This window comes from Molossus molossus, unplaced genomic scaffold, assembly GCF_014108415.1.
Source record: "Molossus molossus isolate mMolMol1 unplaced genomic scaffold, mMolMol1.p scaffold_m16_p_3, whole genome shotgun sequence".
Lineage (NCBI taxonomy): Eukaryota > Metazoa > Chordata > Mammalia > Chiroptera > Molossidae > Molossus > Molossus molossus.
In genome coordinates, this window is record NW_023425366.1 from 52,549,242 (window position 1) to 52,555,113 (window position 5,872).

Genomic DNA, 5,872 nt, shown 5'->3' on the forward strand with positions numbered 1-5,872 from the left:
TTGTTTCTGCCAGCCAGTCTGCAATTTTCATTAACTTCATCATTTAAAAAAACAATAACAACAAATCCCACAAAAGCTAAAGCTATACTTTATGCCAAGCAGAACAAAGTATTCATCATTGTAATAAACAGACTGCATTTAATATATTTTTTTTAATCCTCACCTGAGGATATTTTTTCCATTTATCTTCAGATAGAGTGGGAGGGAAGAGGAGGAGGAGGAGGAGGAGGAGGATATAGAGAGAGAGACATCAATGTGAGAGAGACACATTGATTGGCTGCCTCCTGCACGACCTGACCAGGGTGGGGCACAAACTGCAACTGAGGTACTTGCCCTTAGTGGGAACTGAACCCGGTTCTCTCTGGACTGTAGGCCGATGCTCTAACTGCTGAGCCAAACCGGCCAGGGCCCAAATTTCCATTCTTTTCCCACATTTTAGTGACCTGTGCTGTCCGATAGAAGATCCGTGGGTGAGGAGTTATGCAAGAAGCATTTGCTGATTTAAGGCAATCCTTAGAAAAATCAGGATTGCTAATTAAAAAACACAGAGTGAATAAAAGTCTTAACCCAGAGGAATTCCCCTACCCGCCACTCAGAGGGGCCCTCATTTTCATGCTGGCACACACATCAGCTCAGTCCTGGGATTCAGTTAATCCACTGCTGGTCGGGTTTTCTCCTGGGCCAAGGGCTACGCTTCCGTGAGATGCCTCGCCCACCTCCCCAAAAGGCATGGGCTTATTATCCTGGTCTCTCCTTCCAGCTTTGCATTTTCAAGTCACTTCAGACAGGTCATTGTAATCAGAAAGTCACCAGCGTGGCCATCAGGAGGCCTGCACAGCAGGCTGGTGACTGTGGTCAGCCCCTTCACTTCCCTGGTGGCTCCCACTTTCCTTACCTGTGAAATAAGGAATCATTTGTATCCATGCTCTCAAGTTCCTTCTACTTCCAATAACTTCTAAGACTGCTGCTGCTGAAGCTTGTATTACATTTAATGCGCCGTGTATTTATCTACACAGATGCAAAGTTCTTAAAAGGCAGGAATCAGATTTTATTCTCTTTCTTGACCCCCGGCACCTAAAGACGAACATTGTAGAAGTGCAACAAATATTAGTTGAATTAATGGGACTGTAAAAATCAGGACTGTGAAGTACTACATTAACAATAGTAGTAGTAGCAGCACACTATTTCTTTTGAGCACATACGATGTCATTTAATTGAAGAAGACAAGGTCATACTTCCTTTTTCCCCCTGGGGCAGTCACTGCTGAATATAACCCATTCACATATGAATTTGTCCTTACCAGTAGAGCCCCAGTTTTGCTTGGGGCAGCAATGTAAATGTTAGACACAGTTACCTCCCCCAGATACCCTTACTTCTTGGGGTAAGACCTGTGGCCCAGTTTCAGCCAATGAGATGTAAAGCAGAAATATATGGGGTAGAACTTGTAGGAAAGCTTTCATCTCCCAGATAAAAAGTGAAAATGTGCTGTTTGTCATTTCACCTTCTCTTGCTTCCTGCCTGGGACTTGGATCTGTTGTCTTGTTCCCCTTTGTGCAAAGCCACAGGGAAATGCTGGTGGAACTGGAAGTAATATGGAACCTGGACCCTTGGGGGCTTTCTCCAGTGGCTACATCAGCCTTATGCTGTTTCCAGACTTCTGGTTATATGAAAAAGCTAGATCTCCTAATACAGTCGACCTTGCCTATACTCCATCCTCGACGACATGACAATGAGTGTTGGCCCAAAATGGAGTACCCCTGACCTTTGCTTTTATAAACTCTGGCCTACTCATCCTCCTTCCACCAAGAGCCACGTCACTCCTGCCGCATCGCCTGCTTCTTTATGACTCTACCTCAACCTTTGTTTGACCACTTCTGTGTTAACTACATTTTCTCATTTCATGTATTTTTGATGCTCTGGCATCTGGGGCCTAGCTGACCAGAGAGAGACTGCCCCTCCCAGGGCTAGCTAATTCTTAGAAACAGCAAATGACTCACCAGGAGGTCTGCCTTTCAAAGGCAACTAATCCAGAGCCCCAACTCTGAGCCACCTCCCTTATGTAGCTTTTACACTCTAGGAAGCAATTGTGTTCCTTTACCCTAATCACCCCAGGCCCTGGTACTGGCTACTATGGACAACGCCTATAGCCCAGAACCCCCAGAAATTATTTATGTTATTCAATCCTAAACCTACTCAGCTGCTTACCATAGCTCACCAATTTCTTCCCACAAAACCTCCGAATTAGCCACATCAGGTATTAGAAGACTGTCCCCACTTCCCACCACTTGAGGTGCCAGTCACAGCCCGGGTTATCCCCTGTGCTTCTGAATGAACAGCTATAGACTGGAGATTCCAGTGACCCCCACCTTGGATTTGATTACTCTGCTAGAGTAGCTCACAGTACTCAGAAAACCGTTTTACTTTCTATACCACTGGCTGATGACTCAGGAACACCCAGAAGGAAGAGATGCACAGGGCAAGGTGTGGGAAAGAGCCTGGAGCTGCCGGGCCCTCTCCAAGTTCACGTGGCTCATAACGGCAGAGCAGGGCTCAGAACCCAGGCAGTGTCTATATAGAGTACATGTTTTTAAACATTCAATACTAATAATCCACATCCCATTTATGCAACTTTAGGGGTGAGCTCTAAATGTGGGGATGCAGGTGGTTTGCTATTTCCTCTGTGCTAGAATATTTCAGGTCTCAATTTAAATCTCACTTTCCTGAGGAAGTCTTGTCTATCACCTTCGTGACACTGAATGCCCCCATCCCTGTGTTCTTTTTTTACACTTATTTTCAGATAGAGTGGAAGGGAGAGAGAGAGGAAGAGAGAGAGAGAGAAACATCGACATGAGAGAGACACATCAAGTGGCTGCCACCCACACAACCCCAACCAGGTCCAGGGACAAACTGCAACCGAGGTACGTGCCCTCAGCGGGAACCGAACCCGGGCCTCTCTTGTCCTCGGGACGACCCTCCAACCACTGAGCCAAACCGCCAAGGCCATCCCTGTGTTCTTTAATCCCCAAGTTCTTACTGTCTCCTATTTTATGTTGCATTTGTCTGTCTGCTTTGTCTTTCCTGCTACACTGGAAGTCTCCTGGGAGAAGGCACTATCTCTACTTGTTCACCATTCTATTCCCGTTACCTTGCACGGTAAACATTCAATGACTAAATGCATGAATCACTCTCTCCTAGACACAAGGAACAGGGTGTCACTCTGCTGCTCAAAAACCTCCGAGTCTTCCTATTGCCCGGGTCATAAAGCCCAAGCTTCCTGCTTGGCTTCCAAGAGACTTCAAAACCTAGCCCCCTGCCCCAGGACTCCTCAGTCCAGCCAGCCCTCCACTCCACGCAGACCAGTGACTTTGCTACTTCTCTTGACCCCCTTCTTAGATGCTGAGCACTGTCAGAACCGCTCCCTTTCCTTACTTACCTCCCACCATCCTTCAAGGATCACCCTCTACCTCATTCCTAAAATGTCCCATTTCTGTCTTAAAATTCTTACCATCCATACCTTTTAGTTGTTTTACTGCATATAAATACCATCCCCCATGTACCCACAAGTGATACGGAGGCAGAACATTGCATGATAGAAGCTAAAAAATGTCAAATGCTTGCTTTCCCTGCCTCACTTGCCAAAGGAGAGGACATGAGCTCATGGCTCTACCAATCAAAAACACTCACCCTAGACCTTGAAATGGGAGCTGGTGTTGTAGGAGGAGAAGGATGCAGGATGCTTTTCTGGTGGCCATGTTGGTGGTGGTAGCAAGGCTGAGCTCCTAGGACAGCCATGGCAAGGAGGCAGCTGGCTGTGTCCAGTGTCCAGGGACAGCTATGCAGACAGAACAAATGATTCTAGTGTCCTTATAGGATCCATAATTTAGGGACTGTTTGTGGCTGAGCTGAGCTCCTGTGATTTAATGCCTCTACCATTTTTCGCAGCTAAAATTAAACAATTTAATTCTTACTTAGGCCTTTGTTTACATGTTAACCATTATTCCTGTTCAGCTCCTTTTGTTCTCATGAATATAGTCAAGTCACTGATTTGACTTTGTCAAGCAAGAAGAGATCACTTCAAGGGCTGGAGGAGAATTTATGAGTTTGTTTTGCAGAAGGAAAGAACATACCTGTGATCAGCTGCTGATGTCCAGGAGTCTGATGCAAAAAGTGTTTTCTGCGACTAAAGACACACTGACTTCTCTCATTTTCCTGAGACCTCCTCCCTTACTCCCTAGCTGCACAGAAGCTCCCTACTTTGCTTTCTGGGAGAGACAAATCGAATAAGCCTTTGTCTCCAAGCACTGGTGTCTCAATGTTTGGCCTCTTAGTGCACTGGGTACTTGGATCTGAGTGTGGGAGGCACAGTGACGTGCTCGTGGCTGCGCGGCCCTGAGTCTGGTCTCCCAGTCCCCCAATAACTTAGTGAGCTGCCCAATATTCTTTTTAAAGATAAAAAGATTCCCCAAACCCAGCTTTATTGCTGTATAACTGACATACAACAAACAGCATAGATTTAAACTGTAAAATTTGTTTGTTTTGTCTTGTGCATAAACCTGTGAAACTATGACCACAGTCAAGATAGATGAACTTATACATCGCCCCCCAAAGTTCCCTCATACCTCTGCCATCACGAATGCCCACAGCCACTTCAGCACTGGGAGTTCTGAGATGAAAGCAATGAACACAAGGGCCAGTCTTCCAAGGAGCCACCAGAGTTCAAAACAAATCATTAAGATGTGTGCTGAGTTCAGCCTGCTCCCTCTGGTGCTGGTACCAGTAGGAGGAACACGGGCTGTTGTTTTCAAGGCGACCACAGAGCTGGGGAGTAGAGGATGGAGCCAGGGTAAGTTAAAATACCACAAAGCTCACTGTTTTTGCTAGGACTCAGACAGGTTCTTTTTTAGAATGAAGTGGTGACTCTCAGACTCTTACATATGGAAGTGGAAACTGGACGTCTCCCTGTCTCTTTTTTTAATATATATTAAAAACATTAAACTCCTATTAAAATCATTAATTTCCTATCCCAGTTTGATGTTTATCATGTAATTTAGTTTTATTTTGAAAAACAGACATTTATGCTTTATTTAGCAAAATCTATTAATCTTCTTTTAGGCTTAGGCATTCATTTTCCACTCACAGATTAAATAGTAACTAAAATATCCTTAGCTTTTTATGATTTTGTTTTTTACATTGAACTCTGTACTATTACAGTAGCCTATCTCAGCTTTTACTTTTGCTCCCTACAGAGCAACAGTTTTGTTGTTATTATTATTATTATTTAATCCTCACCCGAGGATATTTTCCCATTTATCTCCAGATAGGGTGGAAGGAGGATGGAGGGAGGGAGGAGGTGAGAGAGAGAGAGACAGAGAGAGAGAGGGAGGGGGCGGGGGAGAGAGAGAGAGAGAGAGAGAGAGGTGAAAGAGGCACATGGATTGGTTGCCTCCTGCATGACCCTGACCAGGGCTGGGACCTGACGAACTGAACTGCAACCGAGCTCTTGACCAGAATCAAACTCGAGACTGGTCTGCCGGCCGATGCTCTAACCGCTGAGCCAAACCGGTCAGGGCAGAGCAACAGGATTTTAAAACAATGATAATTAAACCATGTCATTCCCTGGCTTAACATTTTTGTGGACTCTAATTATAATAAAACCTTAATTTCTTTCCTAGGCTTACAAAACCCTATAAATTCTTCCACTACTTTCCCCATTCCTCACTTGGCTCCTGCCCATGGGTTCCTAGAATTCACCTAGCACCTTCACCTTGGGCTTCTTACTAGTTGTTCTCTTTGCTTGGAATGCCTTTGTCTCTGTGGAGTTTCTGATTCAGAGCTCAGCTTACATGCCATCTCTTTAGGAAGCCCTTCCCTG

General features: G+C 45.2%; 1 long non-coding RNA gene across 1 annotated transcript; it reads right to left on the minus strand.

Moving 5' to 3' along the window:
- Positions 1-926: 926 nt before the first annotated feature.
- On the minus strand, positions 927-4,814 carry LOC118642908. Its single transcript, XR_004961823.1, has 3 exons — positions 4,620-4,814; positions 3,685-3,832; positions 927-1,074 (listed from the first exon to the last, which is right to left on the minus strand). It is a non-coding gene; the product is annotated as an uncharacterized LOC118642908 (long non-coding RNA).
- Positions 4,815-5,872: the final 1,058 nt, after the last annotated feature.